At 49.5% G+C, this 20,912-nt stretch overlaps 1 protein-coding gene across 2 annotated transcripts in view; it reads left to right on the forward strand.

Moving 5' to 3' along the window:
• The window catches only part of LOC149339356 (irregular chiasm C-roughest protein-like), a 358,742-nt gene that overhangs the window by 293,923 nt on the left and 43,907 nt on the right, over positions 1 to 20,912 (forward strand). The window lies entirely within an intron of this gene.

Below are 20,912 nucleotides of genomic sequence, written 5' to 3' on the forward strand. Positions count from 1 at the left end.
CACCTCACATCGTTCCAGTGTTCGCGAAGTTCTCAAAATATTTTCAAAATGGGTCAACAGAGCAGAAATGGAGCACTGCCAGCGCTATCTATGCCAGCAAGCATCCGTTAAGACGCTTCAACCGACTGGTTATTCGGGCGATTCCGTCTATTATACGCGCTTTCATTTTATTCAATATAGGCAGTTGCCACCGCTGAATTTATGCTTTTGTTAAAGATTGGTTCGTCAGTGCGATACAATGTGTCCTTTAGCTCAGTTTTATTTGTGCATACAAGACAAAAGTCTCAGTCATCCGAAGCAACTTACGATGATGAAGGAAAACCTGCCGGTTTATACGCCGTAGTTTCATTTATTTTCGAGCTTGGGTCTTCGGGCTGCGTCTATCTAGTGCAATGTACTGTTTAGTGCTTCTCATTAGCCTCTAAAAGAAAGAGTTATTTCCTGACGCATGAACCATTCCATAAGAATTCACAATGCACTGCCGCAATATAAGCGCCTTGATTACTGTTTCCTCTGGCACCCGGTTTGTTGCGGAATTCGATGCTTCCATAGCGCTACAGTTCGAAAAAAAAAAAAAAAATTGGAGGCAGTCAACTTCATTTCTGAATATCAATACTATACTTGAGTGCATTAAAGCTGCGCGGAACAACCTAAAAGCTAAAAGTTACGTACACGTACACTGAGTTTAAGCTAATTTCTGCTCTTGTAGGCGTGCAGCACAATGTCATACGCAAGAGAAGTTCGAATAGACTTAAATCGCGTTGGTCACCTCGCTCCCTGTTTATCAATTTAAAATAAGCTGAAATTGAATTGCTTCTATGTGAAACACTTGTACGCGCCAAAACATGATCAGGAAATGCAGCTATCTCGAAAACTGATTACTATGGGCTTCGCTATCTTGTGCCGAGAGAAAGGATCTGTACACTTGTTGGAAAGGAAACGTAGAAATGTCTTTTACGCTGCGTTGAGGAGTTTCCGAGCAGATGTACAAATGCTGGTGATCTCATAGTAGACCAGCAAAAGTGCGACTCTGAGGCCTGGCTCGTGTCTTGGTAAAAGTGCTCTAAACAAAAATGTACCTATATATATGGAATGGTCAGGCCACGTTCACAACTCAGTTCAGATGCAGAATTATTCCTTCCCTAGTTTCTTGCATTTTTGTTTTTCAGCGTTGTCAGTATTAGTGGTGAAGATCACGCGTTTATCAGCGAGTAGGGCTCTTTTTTGTTGTTGAAATGGAGCAGAAATATGAGAGTGCAATTTATTCGAGGTTTGCGTTACATTGCATCTTCAGCTAACATAAAATTACAGCGTCAACAATCTCGCTCGTTCGTCTGATTTTGATTTATTAACTTGTATGCATGTTAACCTGAACCCTTTCTGTTATTCGTCTGTTATTTGCTTAGGAACATGTGCCATAACGAGGGGTTATTCGAAAAGCAGTGCACGTTATTCGAAATTGTACGGAGGGAATTAACCGCCCTGGTACTTATCGTACGCTATTAGAAAATGAAGAACAGCGCTGACTAATAGAGCTTACGCTGGCTGTGAAGCAAAACTGTTCCTTTTAAAGCTTTTATTACCTCTTTAATAAAAGCTTAACCACAAGCCGATATTTTAAGCGCAATAATTTTCATGCCTCTGATGTGTTGAAGCGCTAAACTGTTGATTTCGTTCAGAGCTGCGATTGGTCAGAGGAGTAACACAGCACCGATCATGCCGTCTGTCTTTGCTGACTTACTTCTTTTTTAAAATGATATCCAATCATGAGTATGAGAGCACATGCACCGAATATTAGTGATTATTTTGGTCGTTAGCAACCAAGAGCATGTTTGCATGCGTGATGGTTGTCGTGGCCGATCGCGGCCAATGCACCTTTTTTCAGTAACGTTCTGTGCATCCGCCAAGCCGCTTCGTCCGCCATTATTGCCGACCATGTCAGGCGGAGATGGGCAGAAGATCGCTGTACGTGTTCTTCGAAGAAATAGCTTCTGGTCCCTTGAAGAAGCGAGGAGGCGCGGTCAGTGTCGCCAGCGCGGGTGAAAGGATCAATGCAGTGGGGGAGCGTGAGCCAGCGTAGCTTTTAACTATTGTCCTCAAAATAACCCCGCCACCCCGCTTTCGGGAGAGAGCCATCTTCGAGAGGGAGGGGAGGCGGTGAGGGCTGCATACTTTGCTGTACAGCGTCTTCGCGCAGAGGGAACACAGCTGGTTTGAAGAGTAAAAAAGGGGGTAAGTTTTCTGAAAGAGACTAACGGCCTCCACCACCTCCACACGAGTGTAACGATGCACTCTGCAAAGTGCATCTTTAGTCCATGCGCCTTCAGATAGCATAAGTCGTGAAGATGCACCCTTCTTACACCCTTTTTTCTTAGAGTGCACCGGAGCAGTCGCTCTACCAATTGAGCTAACCAGGACGGCAAGCTTATGGTAGGACAAGAGCGAATTGATCAATAACTCGAAGTGGGAACTGTGTTGGTCGAATGTTTTAGGGGAAACCCCCAAGGTGGAGTAGATTTGTAATAAGGGAGTAATTACTCATTGGCCCCCGGACCAGGACGAATTTTTCTTTAACTACGAAGTTTCTGAGAAAGCTGTACAGCTTTCCTTTGTAGCCGTATGACTGCGCTCGGGTGGATGCCAATGAGTAATTGCTCCCTTATTACAAATCTACTCCACCTTGGGGGTTTCCCCTAAAACATTCGACCAATCCTACACAATGTTTTGAAAAACTAGAACAGGGCGTTCTTTCTGTTTTAAACGCAAATAAGGGGATACGTGAAATAGAACGTGAAATAGAGCGCGAGATGCCGAAGTTGAACTTTCGTCAGCCCTGGGTGACCTTAACTATTGCTCTCTGGGCGGTAGCAGCGCAAAATAAGGGACGAGAGAGAGAGAGAGGAACAGGACGAGCGATGACACTACTGCCTGTCTCGTCTCGTCTCCCAAAGGTTACGCGGGTTCAAGTTGTTTGTTTCTTATGCCTTCAAAAGTGAAACTGAAACCGAGAAGCTCGTATGTGTTACCTTTCTGCTCCCTACTTAGTTCAAACGCAGATGACGAAACCGGCGGCCGATAACACATAACACCGTGCACGGCAGCTAAACGACTGAGCCACGGTGATATATATGCTGTGGACGTTTTGCATCGGATCTCGACTGTTTATTGAATATCTCGGGTTGAGTAGGTATAGAGGATTAATCTCGTTTAATCTGCCGCCATCCGATGACAAGAGTCTCGTAACTGGGTGAGATTAGGGTCTCCCCGCTTCCTGGTTTCTGGGCGTTAATTACGAAGCGACTTGAGCGGGAGCGTATGCGCACGGTGCTAACGAGATTCAACGTATAGTCGAGGGTATAGAACGAGTCGTTAACGCGGCTCAAGGGAAGGCATGTCCTTTGCCTTCGTCGGGGATTTCTTTCCCCCCGGCTAATTGAAGTGCGGCGGCCGATCATAATTAGTCTAATTGCGTCCCGCCCGGAAAAGTAAAAATAAGTGCGGAGTTCGGTTATCCAGGCCGGCTTTATGATGCGAAAAGGAAACAGGTTTCCGAAGATCATCGTAATAGGCATTAGCGGGATTAACTTCCAGAAGCTCTTGCGCGATTTCGGTCGTCCGTGGTTAAGGCTACAACGCGGAAGTTCGCTGTGTAGTTCAGGACGTTTTCAATTATTTTTATTTTATTCATCACAAATTGATGCTGTGAGGCGAAGAGCAAGAAAGGCTCGAAACTTCGAAACACTACAGGTGGCGATAACATCGCCTTGCGCGTCTGCACTCGGTCAGGACGTGAACACGGCTGTGGATATACTACGTTCCCAAAACACTCGCGGTTTTGTCTTTACTTGAAACATTCATTTCATCTGTCTGCCAACGCGGTTCTGACAAGAAAAAAGAAACACAAAGCGAAAAGAAGAATTGAAGACTGCGCGAAAACTTTAGTGAACGCGTATAACCGTCGTTCTGAGAGGTTGAACACATGTTCTGATTCTTTGTTATGCATGCTTTCTTATACATCTTCTGCTTCTTTGTTACACAAGTTTGAGGTCGAGCGCGAAAACGCTGCCTTCCTAATACGTGCGCTCTCGCAAGCTTGTTTTTCCTTTATTTTTCACTTGTATTTGTTGTGTTTGCGAAAACGCCCGCGGCAAACGTCGTCCATTCGTCTTTTGTGTTGTATAAATTCGGTTACTCCGCTGGCTTGGCCCCGCTCGCACGCGCTCGCCGTTTTTGCATGCGTCGGGCGCTGTGGCGCCGCGACAGTTTCGGCGGCGTCTTCGCGGAGGGAAGACAAATGATGCGGTAGATAAATTCGACGGCGTTCCGCCGACTCCGCAAAGCAAAAGAGATTTCCGGTGAAAATAAAAGCGAGGCGGATAAATAACTAAAAAAAAAAGGGCGGAGAGTATACGACGCTGGGAGAGAAAACATCGCAAGATTAGGCTGCATCCAGATGCCTCGGTACCCGGTCGTGCGCAAAATCCATACTACCCTCTCTCGCTCTCTCTCTTCTCCTCTCTCTCTCTCTCTCTTTGGGACCTTCCTCTCTCTCCTTTCCCCCCCCAACCATTCTCCGGCTATTTGCGTCGCAGCGTTTTTTCCGCTCCTTGCCCCGAGTGCTGTTTTGCATAGCGGAGTTGCTGCTGTCTACCTTTTGCTGCTCCACGTGCGCGCGGTGGTTGTGCATAGAAGCTGTTGGTGAGAGTCGTCACTGACTGGGTGCGCACGTTCGTGTGTGTTTGTGCGTGCGTGCGCGCGCGCGCAGACAAAGACAGATTGCTGTTCACGTCTGCCAGAAATGAATTAAACTTTGAGACGGTTTTTGACGGAAACAGAAACGAAGAGTGGTACGATCGCGGAGAATAACTTCCGGCTTTTAATTGCACCGAGTGCGTCACATCGCTTCTACTGGGAGAACCATTTTGTTTGTTTGCCGTTTTTATTTTTTTGTTTTTATCAATCGCCTAAATATGCCAGTGTTTTTCTCATTCTCCCGTTCGCTCTGATACCCCCTCATTCTTTTACTAACCGCACAATGAATGGGTTTCGCAGAACAACGTGTGAAACTGATTGCGATCCCATCGGTCCCATGTGTACCCGTCGGTATTCGTTTAGTGCATATCGAATGCGCGGGTAATAAACGATACAATACGATGCGGTACGATACGATATGATGCGATTCAATGCAATTCTATGCGATTCGATACGATACGATGCGATGCGGTGAGATAAAAAAGTCAAGAAAAACACATAGTACTTTGCGTTCAGCACTGAAAAATGCTGGGTTGTATCTGCAGTAAGCTTGCTAAAGCTTGTACTGGGTCAGATCTTTGGTGTGCGGAAGCTTCTGCGCCCCAGCCAGAAACTGCAAGCACCTATTCAACGATCTGTTGTCTCGCGTGCGACACTACACTGCGACTCTGCAATCTGAACACGGCGGAAACGAGTTCCTGTAACCATCATCTGGTCGTGCTCTGTGTCACCCTTACTTCCGACTCGGAGGCGCGCTTTTCCTCTTGTTTATGTAAACCAGCCTGAGCTTTCACAAGCTGACGAAACAAAAGGAACAAAAAGGAGATTGTATGAGGTGAAAAAAAAAACATCTAAAGAAGCATATCTATCTGCGCCTAACACGCAGCGCGATTTTTCTCCCCTGTCGACGAGAGATGCCGTGACGAGCGCGTATTCATGCCCGGGGTCAAACCGGCCGGTTGCCACCTCCGTCCCTACTCGCGCCCGTGTTCGACACGCGCACGCAGGCGCTCGTACACAGAGACTGAACACGCACTCGGTAGAGAGGAGAGAGCCTGCGCGACAAGCCGCTCCGTGCGTGCCGGGGAGCCTTATGGGCTTTCGAGGCGCGCGAATGTTCGCGTCGCATAAAAGCGGGCACCGTTTTATTACCTCCCCCTCTCTTTCCCCCTCGGCACACAGACAAACATGCACCACCCTGCTTGCGTTCCCGACGCATAGACGATATAGGCGACTTCCGCTAACCCTGCCGGCAGCTTGCTTACATAGATTGCTTTTCATTCGCAGAGCAGTCATCGCCGAGTCGATGTGTCAGCAGGGGGGATGCTGAACGTCGAAACCGGGCGTGCGGAGGTGATATGACTTATCGTTAACAGCTGTCGCGTTGTGTCAAACCGCGCAGCGAAGCAAGCGATTTACGAACGGTTCGGTGCTGCGTGGAATGCCTTCTCTTGTTGCTCTTTTACTTTTGTTACTTTCGGCTTTCGTTCCATGGTTCGTCGTTTAGAGTTTATTGCCGCCTTTATTACTCACTTTCTCTTAATGTATTATAGAAGTAGCATTTACCGCATGGCTTGCCATAAATTCTTTCCACATGTCAACATTTTTTTTTCACACATCTCAGATCCGTTACAGAAAAAGAAATCTCAGCAACAGTTATCAATTATTGAGCTCATAAGCTTACAGTGAGAACCAGGCAACGTCATAGTTTCTTCTAAAGCCTCTTTCACCGCTACCACAAAGCAATTTTCATAATGCGTTTGTCAGAAGTCCCGAACTCTACGCTCAGTTTTGAAATCCCTTGTGTTTCCGGTGCTCTTCCATGTATGAAATGGACATTTTCACAAATAATAAGCTGAATGCAGTGCATTAGTGTCTTCTCTCCTTTTTTTCTTTCTTTTTCGAAGGGAGAGAAAAACGGGTGGGGCCGTTCGTACAGCGCAGTGGAATCGGGGAGACAATAAAATACGGTGCTATGGATTTTACAGCGATCAGGCGAGGTTATAACTTACCACGCGCGTAGCGGAAATCGTTACGACGACTCGAAAAATGCAGAGTGTAACAAAGTACGATAGCGAATGGACGCAAACAAGACGCTTGGCGTTGTTTCCGGAACGCAGAGAGAGTTAATTAGGGCCAATTAAAATAATTACCCGGATGTTTGCGAAAGCCGCTCATCGTGGCCGTTAATGATGTGGTCATGCGGAACTGAAGAAATCTGGTCGAAACCCCTTGCGCGAGCATTCGTACTATAAAACGAAAGGCGTTGAAGAAAAACCAAAAAAGCAACGGACGAACCTGGCGGCCCATTGAAATGGATGATCAAAACAAGAGGGCATGCGAACTTGATAGCCAATTTGCTCGCTGTCCAATAAAATGTTAATTAGGTAGAAACTCTTTTCTTCCACTTCATTGCTGTAGTTTTCTTTGCTTTGATTCCTCGCCTGGCTGTTCGTTGAGCGTGATTCGATTTACGTTTTCTCCTTGTCTGAAAAAAGAAAATATGCGTTATTCCGGGTCGGCAGAGCGCATAACTTTAAGCAGGTCAGCAAAAGTCTAGAGGTAGAACATGCTTTAAGGCAGCAGTGGTGCATTTAAAGGGAAGCTATACACCGCCTTACTTCTTGCGAAATCATTCCATTCTTCCGCGGCTTAGAATCAGTTTCGTGGTCCAGAGGAACGCGGGGAGCTCTTCGGCGAAGAACACTTCACTTCACGGCGAAAATGCCTGGGGTATATCTAAAGTGCCGAGAGTGCTCTAAAGTGCTCGCGTATTGCACTATTTTATCGGGGGACATCTATTGACCGGTACGTTCACGCCAGAAAGTAAATGGCACCTCTTCTTCCATGCTCCAAGGAGCACGTAGGAAGGGATTCTGCAGTGGCTCTGCGAACGCATATTTACGCTCCATGGGCTCCAATCGCCAGTTTGCGTTCGGTGACCAAATGGGGGGCAGTTTCTTTCTGTCATTCTTTTGCCTTGGTTCCCGGAATAATTGACTGTTGGGGGGCCACTTCTACCGCTCGGTTGGCTCGCCGATCGTTCCCGGAACCCTTTTCGTACACCGTATACGTATATATATTCCGCGCGAGAATCCAGTATTTTAGGAAAAGAAAAAAAAACAAACACGCGGTCTACGCGGGCCGAAGAAGCCATCACCTCTGCGAACCACGCGTTTTTCGGGGTCTCCCGTCCGGATAGAGATAGCGACGGTTGTGAGACGGCGGATAACCTCGGCACGGCCCCCTTATATAGGCGCGCCAACCCCCGCGCAGGTTGGTCGATTGGTCGCCTCGACCGGAAAACTGGAAAATCGCGGCCCTCTGTCGGTAATATATGACCCCATCGTTGAAAGTCCTACATCTCCGCTCTCCGCCAGCCCTACCCTGCCTTCTACGTCGGCCTACTTCCTCTTTGCTTTCTTTCCACTTTATTTTATTTTTTCTTTGCTCCTTACATCTTGTGTGTCTCTGCCATCTCGCTTCTTTGGCGACGTCGCATTTCGTTCATGTCGCGACGACACTTACCCCCCTCCCTCCTGCCTTCGGAACTTGAGTAAGAAATCGAGACAGTCAAGAAGAAGCGACGAGTACGGAGAGAAAATAGAAAATGCCGCGAAGAGTGAGGGTTTGAAGGAGTTAAGGAAAATATGGCGAAAAGGGGGGAGAGGAAGCCGAGCAAAGGAGCGGCTGCGATCTCTCCACCCCACAGAGCCGCCTCGCCGCCGTCGATCGCCCTCTTCGCTTTGCCTCCTGCGGAGAAATGGGGAAGGGGAAAAATCTAGAGAACCGAGTTATAGTTGTGACAGGCAAGTGTCGTATTACTCCTCGAAACAAACGACGCGGCACTGCGGCAGTGGGGGCGGCGTCGGCTCCGTCTGCGGCGATGGCAGATGCGTTTTCTCTCTCGCCCTCAGTGCTGCCCGAAGCAGTTCTATTCCGTCCGTCTCTTCGCGAGTGTGAAGGGTGGAGCATGGCAGGTTGTTGGCACGCGATTTCCCACGCTCTGTTCCTCCTCTACGTCTCGCTCGCGCTCCGATTACGTCCCCCCCCCCCCCCCCCCCCCCTCCCCCTTCGTGACGTGCCAAATGCGTGTGCGTTGCCGTCTTTACCCGTTCGTCTACACAAGACTTCGATCAAGAACACTCGCTTTCGCCGGCGGTCGAAATCTGCGCCTTCTAATCCCGAGGCCCGCTTTGATAACGGCCCGCGTGCCTAGGCCCGAGTCGAGTCGGTGCGTGTACCCGTCAGGCTGACGCTGCTGCCACACTATACCCTCTCAAACGCAGTGAAACCGCAAGCGGCGCTCCGCAGCAAAGACGGCGGGGGCGTTGGTCGCAGATTCGATATTCCATTTCGACGTCGAGCCATTGTGTCTTCATTTGCGACCTCCCTCTCTGATCTCTCTCTCTCTTCCCCTCTCTCTGCTCCGGCATCGAAAACCCCAGCATTGTGCTGGAGACGCCGCCGCGGCGAGACGGGTCAGAGGGGCAGGTGTTTTCGCGTTTTCCCACGGCGCTCGCCCGCCGCCGGCACTTGTTGTCGGACGACAGGTAGATTTTCGCCGCGGGATGGACGAGCGCTAGTTTCGACCGCGCGTTTTCTTCTTGCTTCGTTCTTTCTTCTTTATTTTGTGCTTCATCTGACGTTCTTCATTTCGTCCTCCTGCTATTCCAAGGAACGCTCGTTGTATAACGCCGCGTAAGCCTCGCGACCTGGCCGCGTCGTTGGAATGAAGTGCACCTGTTTTTGCGCCTGAACTCTCTCCCTCTCCTCCTCCCCCCCTTTTTTTCTCCGCGCGTCGTGTTTGAACGCTCAAACAGCAAACCAGCAAAAACAGGCAGACAGCCGGACGAGCAAACGAGCAAGTCGTCTCGGCGGCGAGGACTGAAGAATTTTTTTCCCACGATAAGGAACATGCAAACAACAGCAAGCACTTCAATCGCATTTGTGCTGTCGGTCCCTGTTCCAGGCTTCCCCTGCCGCTGACATGCAGATGGCCGTCATCGACTGGGTCGAACTCGGGGGGTCGACAATGAACAGAACAAAAAACACAAAAAACTCCTTCTACAAGCAGCGCGCGCTTACCTGGTGGTCGGCCGCGACACAAACAGCAAGAAGCGCGCGCGGCCGGGTTTGTTTATAAATGGAAATATCCTTTTCTCGTCTTCGTCGTTGTCGTCGTGCAGCGGCGGCGGCGTCCATTCGTGTTCTCGCGAACCCATTTCCCGGGCGAATAATGCGAACGAGCTTGGCGCCCGACGAACAACCGCAAAGACGCTCACTAATGGGCGGGCTTTGCCTTCGCTGGGAGACGCAAATAGAAAGGGAACGATGGGAGAAGAGAGGAGGAAGGGGAGAGGAGAGGGGGCAGAAGCAACAACGAGCGCGAGAAACGGTGAAGATTGCTTCCTTCCAGAAGATTCATTTGCAAGCACCGAATTTGGCAGAAGCGCTGTGCTTTGGCTATTCTCTTATGGCGCGCCGTGCGTTGTCTCTGCTGTAGCTTGGGCATACTTTATTCAGTGCTTCCCCCTCCTCTAGCCTGCTTCAGAATGCGGGGATGGCGGTAGTTGTTCTTTTCTCCCGCTCTGTTCTTATCTGTTTTTCGTTTCTCTGAGCTTGGTTCATTCAGGCTGAGCGTTGTCTCTGCGCCTGTTGTAGTGGGGTCGGGGGAGGACGGAAGGGGGCGGGGGACGAGAGGGGGTGTTCGGGGGAGACGGAGGGGCGGCAAAAAAAAAAATGCTTCCAGCGTCTCTTGCTGCGCACGCACACACACGTATACCAAGCCGTTCGTCTCGTCGGGGACGAGCTTGGGCTCCCAGCGGTGAAATTTGTATAGAACCTCGGAAGGCCCGTCCTGTTTTCAAAACATTGGCTGTGTTATTCGCGAAAGGCGAAGAAGAGCGAAAAAGAAAGAAAAGTGGGGTAAAGAAAATGTAGACCTTACAGAGGATGGGATGGATGCTCGTTGGGGACATCGCTGTAGGCCGCTGCAGGCCGCCTCTATAGCGGCGGGAACTGCTCGATGGTGGCCGTGGTGCCAAGAGACAGTGTTTTGCACCGATGGTATTGCGAATGTGATCAGCACAGTTTCAAAAATTACGTTCTTTCTGACGCAGCTGCTCGCCCGTTAGCTTTTAACGGCACTGACTGCGGTGGAGGAGAAGCGCATAGTGTATGCGGCTACAAGTTAAATGAACTGTACTGTCTGATGTGAAGTTAGTTAAAATTTTTAGACTTCTCAATAAGCATGCGAAACGAGCCAATTTCACCGATACCATTGCTTTCTGTGCTGTAAAACCACCTCCATACCCGTGCATACACTTTTCTTCATTGCGCGTGACGGTTTCCAGGTGAACGAGGGGATTGACTGGAGCTCTCAATCACTGGTAGATAAGTAGCACTCACGAGTTAGAATAATACGAGTTTATTGAAGTGATTTTGGTGGTCTTCCATTATGATGCCTTTAGGCTTCGATTTTAAGCCGCGTGTAGATTTTATGCTGCTTTTATGCTTGGCTCAGAATGCAAAGCGTAAAATCGATGAAAAAAACATTGTCAGAACCCCTGCGACTGGTACAATCGTGGCGCGGGAACTCGTGGCGCCACGAACACGAATGTGCGAAGGGCCGAACTGCTTTTAAACTGTGTAGCCGTGTACAGATACGTAACCTCACATGGTCGTGCCGCAATAAGATAGCAGAATGTGGTGAGGAACTGGTAAACAGCGAGGAACAAAACACATCTCTAACAAAATTTGTGAACTGTGTGTCGCTGAAAGAAAGAAAGAAAGAAAGAAAGAAAGAAAGAAAGAAAGAAAGAAAGAAAGAAAGAAAGAAAGAAAGAAAGAAAGGAAGGAAGGAAGGAAGGAAGGAAGGAAGGAAGGAAGGAAGGAAGGAAGGATAAATGCATTCTGAGGAGCATTGCATGTATTATATGGTTGCTTCGGAGATCTTAAAACGGCCGAAGGTATGGCCACATGTTCAAAAGCTTGCGCAACCTGATAAAAACAATCACCTGTTCTCACTTTCTCTTTAACTTTTTTTTCCCCACTTGAATTCTGCGATAGTAACTTTACCCCTGACCGCATAACCGGCAGCTGTCATTTCTCTATACTTGAGATAGACGTACGACAGTAGCCTCCACTGTCAGGCGATCGTTTCTTCGATGCCTTTTTCTTTTTTATCCTTTTCTCTCTCTCTTTCCTCCCCTCCATCTTTGTGTGTAATGGCTTTTCTCTCAGCGAGGGCGCTTGACAGGGTTGCGTCACAGTCTCGAGTAGCCGATGTTCGAAACGGAAGGCTCCTTGTTCGCCCCTCGTTCACGGGGCAGCAAGTAAGAGAAAATTCGGAAGCGAGTCGCCCAAGAAGAACAACGTTCCTTTCTTATTCTGCGCGCGAGAGGCTCTCCCGCGCCTCTCTTTCACTTATAAATAGCTAGCGCGCGCACACTCGTTAGCGCGCTCAAAAAACATAATGCGTGATAGATTGCAGCGCTGCGTTCTCGCGTGGCTCGTGTTTTTTTTTTTTTTCCTTTTACTTCCCGGTCCAGCAGACACCGCGGCCGTGTTGTGCACTCTCCGATAGCCAATCAGCCTTGCTTTGCGCGTAACAAAGTAGCTTCTGTGTAGTACTCTGTCACGGAGGATTGAAGAGAAAAAGAGTTCCTCACTCTCGAACGCGAAAAGAAAAAAAAAGCAAATTAAAAACGGGAAACAAAAGAGTTCTCTTCTTCCACAAGACGCCTTGCCTGGTTCGGCTGTCAGTCACCATTTGCGCATAGACTGCTGCTGCCGTCGTCTGTATGTCTCGTTGATTTGTGCGGTACGATTTCTCCTCCCTTATTCTTCTCAATCAGTGCCGAGGCTGAGAATAAACCCGCAGACGCTTTTCTTTTTCTTTTTTCTTCTCAGTGCGAAAACATTGAGCTTGCTAGACATTTTAGCCGATCCTCTTCTTGTCTCGGTCGACGTGCGCATTCGGCATCCCGGCTGGACTCGAGCGGCGGAGGGATCTCTGAAAATAGCGCACGGCGCGCGTCAGTTTTTTTGCACTCGGCTAAACAGTGGACGTCTCCTCCGTCGTCGCGACATGTCGTCAGCAACTACAGCGACCCTTCGCTTTCTTTTAAATATCTTTATTATTCCTTTGTTTGCTCTCTTTTTATGCTCCTTGTTTTGTTTGAAAGTGAAGTGCGAGTGAGCTGAAAGAGAAGTAAGGGTCCGGCACGACTAAGGCGCCGGCTCTCCGGTTGTGTCGTATGCACAGTGTGCTTCCAGTTCCTTTCCGCGTTCCAAGGCGGCGCAAGAAAGTTGAAACGGCTTCGCCCGACTGTGTTTCGCTTCCGAAAAGAAAAAAACCTTTCCAGCGTTTCCTTGTTTCCTGCTCTCCCTGCCACACCGAATTCGTGTGTGCTTTGTAAATTTTAGCACATTTCTGCAGCGGAGCTCTGTATTTCGGCTGTCACTCGCAGAACTTGCGTATGAAAGGTAAAGAAAAACGCACCGCGCGTAATTCTCAGTGCCTTTCTCTCTATCTCGATATCTGCCGAATAGTGAATTTCTTTTTTTTTCTTTCTTCATTGACTTTCACTTCCAGGAATTATTAGAAAAGCTGATGACGTTCGCTGTGGATTTTATGCGTACCGTTCTTCGTTACAACTGCTGGAACACCAAGAGATTAATCACTCGTTTTCTCGCTGCAGTAAAGGGAGAAAATCTAGTTATTAAGCTCGCGATTAAACAATCAGATCTAGTGGGAAAAGAAAAAAAGCTTATTAGCTTCGAACAGACTCAATCTTCAACTGAGTTTTCAGCTCTCAGTAATATTTCAGAGCAGTTTTGAGTTGCTGGAATAAATATTCATAGTCGACATGCTCCTCACTGCGCCGGCGAACTTGACTTGCCGTTGATGAAGCAGCGATGTTGTTTCTTCAGCAAAATACATGCCTGTGTGTGTGTGTGTGTGTGTGTGTGTGTGTGTGTGTGTGTGTGTGTGTGTGTGTGTGTGTGTGTGTGTGTGTGTGTGTGTGTGTGTGTGTGTGTGTGTGTGTGTGTGTGTGTGTGTGTGTGTGTGTGTGTGTGTGTGTGTGTGTGTGTGTGTGTGTGTGTGTGTGTGTGTGTGTGTGTGTGTGTGTGTGTGTGTGTGTGTGTGTGTGTGTGTGTGTGTGTGTGTGCGTGCGTGCGTGCGTGCGTGTGTGTGTGCGTGGCTAGACAGGGAAGAAATTTATCGTTCCAGTTCTTTTATTTATCTAGCAATGAAGTACCAGTCTTACACTCGGTGCTTCTCCACACAGACTCGTAGATTGTCGGAGGCTATTATCATGCGCCTTAATTGCAGTGAAATTTGAATCATTCGGTACTTGTCTTTAATGATCAGTAAGCTTTTCGCGCCCTTCGGAGCGCTCATATTGGTTAGTTGCCATGCCTTCCTGCGGTCAGCCTTGACCTGGTAGTGAGCAAATAAAGAAAATGTTCGTGTAACTTATGACTCCTTCTCACACCGCTGCTTGCGATCGTATTGACTAGATTGTTCCATGGATTTTCTGGTAAGGAGATGCTTATTTTAATTTTTTCCTCTACAGATATTGTGTAGTTCCGGAGCATCCCGATGAAATGATTATGGCTTCTGGCGTTTCCTTTTTTTTTTTTGCAAGTGCGGTTATAATTTTTCGGATAATTATCCGGCAAGGCTCGGCATGTGCTTAATATTTTTACTCCCCCCCTTTCGCCCCTTTTTGGTAAGATTGTTCTGCCACAATATGAACTGCGCTTAGGTGGTGCACCCTTTACAGGCAAACTGTGGTTGCTATAAGAAGGAAATTAAGAGAACATAAAGGGCCACGTTGCTTACAATGGTTTTGAAGAGCTTGAAAGCAATAACAGCTTTTCAGAACGAATACATTGCAATGCACAAAGCTTGTAGACAAAGCAGTATCGAAACGCCGAAGATAAGTGGTTTGTAGTGTCTTTCCATCGCCTGATGGCTAGCGCGGTGACATTTTGTTTTAAATCGCGAAGAAAACCAGGAATGATCTCATATTGTCATCAGCTAGTCTCATTTACGCGCTGGCTTGTTTTATATACCATGTCCTGTCCTCGGCTATTCAGATTACAAGAAACACACTAGTAAGGTCGTTTGTTCGTGTTGTGTTTAAGCATACGTATAAGCAGGAAAGGCCAGACACCATGCGCCAGACGCAGTCTAGTAAGGTCGAGTTGCGCAATTACGCTGTGGTGTATGTCGGGCTTGACAACAAAACAGCGCGGCCAGTTCATAAATACCGAACTTGATTCCAAGTTTAATGCATATATTCAAGCGTAAGCACACTGCCATACTGGGGCCTTTCATAATTTAATACCCTGCTCCCATCTACTCGCTTGTAGTGTAGTGAAGTTAAGTTCTGTTTCAATCATAGTTTGTAAAAGGAGGCAAAATTTGTACTTTGTTCTAGAAAGCTTGCTATCATCACTATACAGGGTCGTCTGGCTGTAAAGTGTTAAAATATTAGTAATTTTAACTGTTGTATTAAGGATAACTGCTTAAAGTACCTTAATGCTTACTTTCACATGCCGCACGGTACACGAACTTCCCGTCATGCACTGCGCTTTGCCTGTTAGCGATGTGTGCCTATTGCTTGCCTGGGTTCCCTGCAGCTGTGCGGCCACGACTCGCGGAGCGTCAATGCACTTGCGGCGTTTCTTTTATCTTGGGCACACTCCGTCTCAGCAAAGTGCCTTCTCAGCACCTGTCTGCACCCAACCTCTTTACGACATGGGCTCACGCGGGGAGGCCACGCAAACTCGCAAAACAATACCAACAAAAGCGACTGCCGACAACAAACGCGCGTGTCGATCGCAGGCGTTAATCGCTTGCGTCGAGTGGGCGGAAGACGACAGCGGCTTTCTGTGCCGGAGCTCGAATGCCTCCGTGGCACGCAGGGACGCGAGCAAGCGCCCTCTCAGCGGTGGCTGGGACGACACGTGAACGCCGGCGGGAGCCGGCTTATCTGCCCCCAGCTATCAGTCGGGTCTTGGCCGAGCACGACGCCGGGGCCGGTGAAGGAAGGCGGGTCAGCTGTCGACGCCACACCCCTGGATGCCGGATAGCATCTCCTAATGAGCTCCTTCGTTGTTTTAATAAACACCCCCCTCCCTTGTGCGAGCTTAGTCGCGCGAAAGCTCGCGAGGTGGCTGAGATTTGCACGAAAAGGCTGCTAATTAGAGCGGGCCCCGGACGGCATTAATAATAATGGCTCAAGCGGTGTGTTCGTCGAGTCCTCCGCCGGCTCTAGAGAAAATGGGCAGCTGCTGACCTGGCTTTCCTCCCTTCCAGCCTTTTATTTTGTTCTTTTTCGCTCGCTCAGGTCTCTCTTTGTTCGGGAAACGCCGCTATTTGAGTAGGCGAGAAATTCCACTCTCTTTTTTTTTTTTTGTTCACAGTTTTGAACGGTAATAGAGTGGGTAGCGCACTGCAAGTCGTCGATAGCATGCCTTGTTAAGACGAGTGGTAAGAGCCACGTGATAAACGCATTCCGAGACGGATTCAGCTTTTAAGACGCTAGTTTGCACATTAAGCAAAGAAAGATAAGTTATCCATCACCCAGGGATAGCGTTACACATTGCTTGTCGGCACTATCTAAATTTTACTTGGAGGCTGTAAGAGCGCGCGCAGACTGGCTGTGCCGCGCGTAAATATAGATGTCTCCGACGACGTGTGGAGTCCACGGGTCCCGCTACTTCACAGCGAACGCAGTCAGTGCGAATGTTACTAGAGATATAAAATCGTGCCTCCTTCAGCAACAAATCTGCCGTCGTCGAAAGCTGCCGAGTCGGAGGCGCGCGGTGGTACATAAAAGAAAACTATTCGCTGTAGCCGCCCCGGGGCGGTATTGCTGTTGCCAAGACATATTGCGAGCTCTGGACGCGTCGCTTCTTCCATAGACGGGTAGGCGGAAGCTCCTGGCACTTCCGGCTCACTGCCGCCTGGAGTTTCCGGTTGCATGTTTGCCAGCGATTGCCCGCGCTGCGTCCGTAGATAGGACACGCCCGTCGAATGGCTGCCGCTTTGTCAAGACACGGCGATAGCGCGTTTACGAAGCGGCTGCGAGCTTTTTACCCTTTTATTTTATAACGTTATGCACTGGCTGCAGTCCCCGTCGCGGGAGGTTCTCGGTGGGCGTTTTGCTGAGAGCTTTCCAGCTACAGGGGTGTCTATAGAGGAGGAGTTACTAGCCCAGCACTTTTAGCGGAGAGGAACATGGTGAAGCTGACCAAATCGCCGGTATCGGCGAACGCATCTCTCTAACTTATGGAACCATCTTCTTTCAGTGCACTTTGCCGGTCTCCGTTGACGTGCCTCGGGTTATGAAACCGTTCATTTCTGGCTCTACATGTCCGCAGAGCTTCGAGCGGCTTAGGTCTTCTTGAGTACTGACTCTCCGTTTCCATCTGCCGTTTGTCGTGTTTTTATAGCCTGCACGCGTAGCAGTGGAGTCCGGTTAAGACGCTCCGTTGCTGAGCTCGAAGCAGCAGGCCTCGTTCTTAGCTTCCTGGTCAGAATTAGATGAAGCCGAGCGTCTATATAAGATTTCGGCAAATGCATGTTAAGAATCCGCGTGCAGTTGAAATAACTCTGAAAAGCAAGATGCGTAAAAGTGTTTGAACCACAACCCCAAACAATTTTCCTGCGAACTTTACTAAAAGTCCTAGCTGAAACTAAAAAGGAAGAAAAGCAGATGAAAGTCAGCCTTCCGGCGATCGTTTAACAGGCTGCTCCGTAACGTAGCTATACATCGATAAATTCGTCATGCTGCGTATATTGCTCAAACATCTTTGGAAGACACAACTTTTCAGTGTGTGTCGTCAAGTTAAAGCAGCCGACGTTCATTCTCCTTTCTCTTTCCCAGCTCTACGCAAGTCTGAACACCCTTCTCACGTTTACCTGCGCTCACTTCGCTTTCTTGTTGCGGTCATCCCCAAAGTCCCTTTCGACCCTCATAAATATAATGGCCAGAAGGAAACGAGGAACGAAAAAAAAAGGAAGAAAAGGGGAGGCGTATGGAGGGCGACATCAAGCGGCCGCCGGCGTAACGAAATCGCGGCTCAAATGTGTTTCAGCAAACGAGCCAGCCTGGCAGCGGGCCTTCCAGCGCTATGGATGGCCATATTTTTCTTCCCTCTTTTCCTTTCTCTTCCCGCACCATCTCGGCGGGCCCGCCGTGAACTTTAACCAAGATTTTTCCTCGCGTCCGCGCTCTCTCACCCTTCCATCTACTCTTGCCCACAGCCCTCACCGCGGAACTCTCTTCCTTTCCTCCTCGTCCTCTTCTTCCTTCCTTTTTTTCCCGCAACTCCCCTGGCAGCTCGAATCTGCCAGCCGCTTATATATTGCCGCCGCAATAAAACAGGGTGATGAACGATTCTCAGGCGAGCCCCCGAGGCGGCAACAGCGTCGATGTCGTCGGCTCGGGCGCTCTGACCGTGCCAGCGAGCGGTCTGGGGGAAAGGGGAAGGCGGCTAGGGAGAGCGGGACCGGCGTACTGCGAGGAGGCGTCAGTATGTGCGTTGGCTGTTTCCGCGATTCCGCTCTCATAACGACCGGTCTGGAGTTTTTTGGCGGCCGGGCGACGTTGACGCCCCTGGCGTGACACCGCGGCGGTCAGGAGGGTGCCCAGCACACACACATACCAGGTCCGCAGCGTTGAAGTAGGGAAGAAAGGGGAGAGCGCGGGTCGGAAGGGAAGCGTTCTAGGGAAGCGGAAGGTAAGAGGAGGTTTGAAGAGGGAGAGGCAAGTCAAGCCCGAGACCGGTGACCTCCCCTTCCCTCCTGGTTCTCTACGCTGTACCTGCGCGCTGTTAATGGCTCTGAATCGTTAGCGGAACAGCGCTCGTCGCAACGTCAGAGGAGGGAGGACACGGCTACGGATACGGGTGGACGAGGAACCCTTTCCTTCACCACTCGAAATTGGCGTGGCTCTATGGCCCTCATCGTCAGCAAGGGACGTCGGCGCTGCTCTGGAGACACACCGTGTTGTACTTATACAGCGGGCGGCGCGCGGGAAAATAATACGGTGAACGGGCCGACATTTCGCTTCGCGAGACGTGTCATTGGAGGAGTGACGACGACCGGCCCGACGATATTACGAGCGCCTGTCGTGCGCGAGCGGCGGTATAGGGATACCACCGGGCTAGGCTCACGGCAGCGTGCCCTGTGCCCGCTCCCTGGGCACAGAGCGACTGTACACGTGACGTCGACGCGGGATTGGCGTCGATACTCGCGAGATGTGAGACTCGCGTGCCTGCGAGACGACTGCTAAATGCCGTGCAGTGGAGTCAGTGACACACATCTTTCCGTAAGAATCGCATGCTTGGTAGTATCGTCTTAGTAGCGAATGTTTGTATTCTTGTCGTTTGTGAAGCGTGCAGTAACTCCGGGTTGATTGCACCTCACGTAAGAAAACGATACAATGCGTGTATTTTGTGGTTATTTATTTATTTTAACGAAGCGCCATTGAAATAATGTAAAAAATAAAGCCTACAGTATCCAAATTCAGGACAAGATGGGTGGAACAATGTTTGCCTCGTTATAAATTGCCGAGTTTTGCATAATGTTCACAGTGTATTCGTCAATGTGTTTGCTTATTTGTTGATGTTTTCTTTACTTTTTTCGTTCCGTCAGTTTTGCAGAAGAACGGGTGCCACTTCGCTTTTTTAAACTTTTTTTTGTGTTTGTTTTTTTTTTTGCTTACAGGCTCTAGGTGTTCAAACCATGCGTATATCTGCGAAGACAGCGCTCGCGGCACCTAACATAATGCTCCTATTTACGTTTATGCGGCGCTGAATTCCTGCTCCCCCTACCTCCTCCGTCTCACAAAAAATGTGCGACACATTCTGGCCCACACGTAACGCCGAAAGGCATCAGCAAACCGGGATCCAGTTTCATAACGTGTACGATCGCTAAAAAGTTTACGAAGTCCAAAAATCGGTAACATCTCGCGCGACTATTTTTGCATGTCGTCAGCTGTCAATCTTCGCTCTTACTTCCATCGCCGCGCACGTCACACCGGCTCGCCCATATTTGCGTTGTCCTTTTTTCCGTTTTACTTTACGCGATAACTTCCGCGTGTATCGCAGCTTCTCCACACAAGTTTGCTTCTTTTCGCTGTACCAGTAGTGGCTGTCCTCGGCGCACGGTAGCGTCCGACACCCCCGCTTTGGCGCGCCTTGCGTTATAGCTCCGCTCCCTATTTGTCCACTTGTGCGCAGCCCTTTCTAGCTCCTCCGACGGTGTCTCTCGGTTGCCTGTCACTTTTTAACTTGCGAGTCTCGGCTCTCACAGTGAGGCTGCATCCATACTCCTTTCACCTTATTTCTGCTTTCTTTTTCGTCTTTCGCCAGACTTGGCACGCTTCTTGTTCTTCCTATGTTCCTCTTCGCTGTTGCAACTTCCTTTCTTCCTCGGTCGAAAAAAAAAAGTATAACGCAGAAGATAGGAAGAAAAGGGTGGCGAGCCAGCAGGAGAGGAAGGGGAGAAGAAGTGAGGGTGGCCTCCCATGTAGGTGATTTACGGCGCACGCCTATCGAATTTCCAATTCCCGTTGCCCGTATTTCGTACTATATATCTCAGTTTCTTTCCGACGCCTCGCGGCGAGTCGCCGACACACTTTCGCCCTTCCTCCTCCTCCTCAGCTCTCACCTTCCCTTTTCCCGTTACGGCCGTCCCGCGGAACCCTCTCCCCCACTTCTTTCTCGCCCGCTGCGTCGTTCTTTCTTTATTATTCTTCTTGTTATGTTTGCCTTCGCGGCCTGCAGTACGCTACAACAGGCAGACACACGAGCCACACTGGCCCCACAAACGCACAAGGCGCGCACCTCGCTCGGCCCAGACGAAGCCAGCGTAGCGCCGGTTCAGAATTTATTGGATTCGATCATCGCGCGCGGCGTTCCTTGTTGGCGCGAGCGCTTTAGGGTGCCTGGCTTGGCTGGTTGTGCGCCGCAGGAGAGGTGGTCGTCGGTCGGTTGGACGGCTGGAGAGTGAGAGGGGGGGTTCGGTTTATACTGCGGCGCTCCGGCGCGGGCCCGGGATGAAGTGCGCGCCAATCGGTTCAATTACCCAATCGACGACGTGCATTGTATACACAAGCGTGCGGCTCCCGACA

The sequence above is a fragment of the Amblyomma mixtum genome, chromosome 6 (genome assembly GCF_055824585.1).
Source record: "Amblyomma mixtum isolate Tamu chromosome 6, ASM5582458v1, whole genome shotgun sequence".
Taxonomy (NCBI): Eukaryota; Metazoa; Arthropoda; class Arachnida; order Ixodida; family Ixodidae; genus Amblyomma; species Amblyomma mixtum.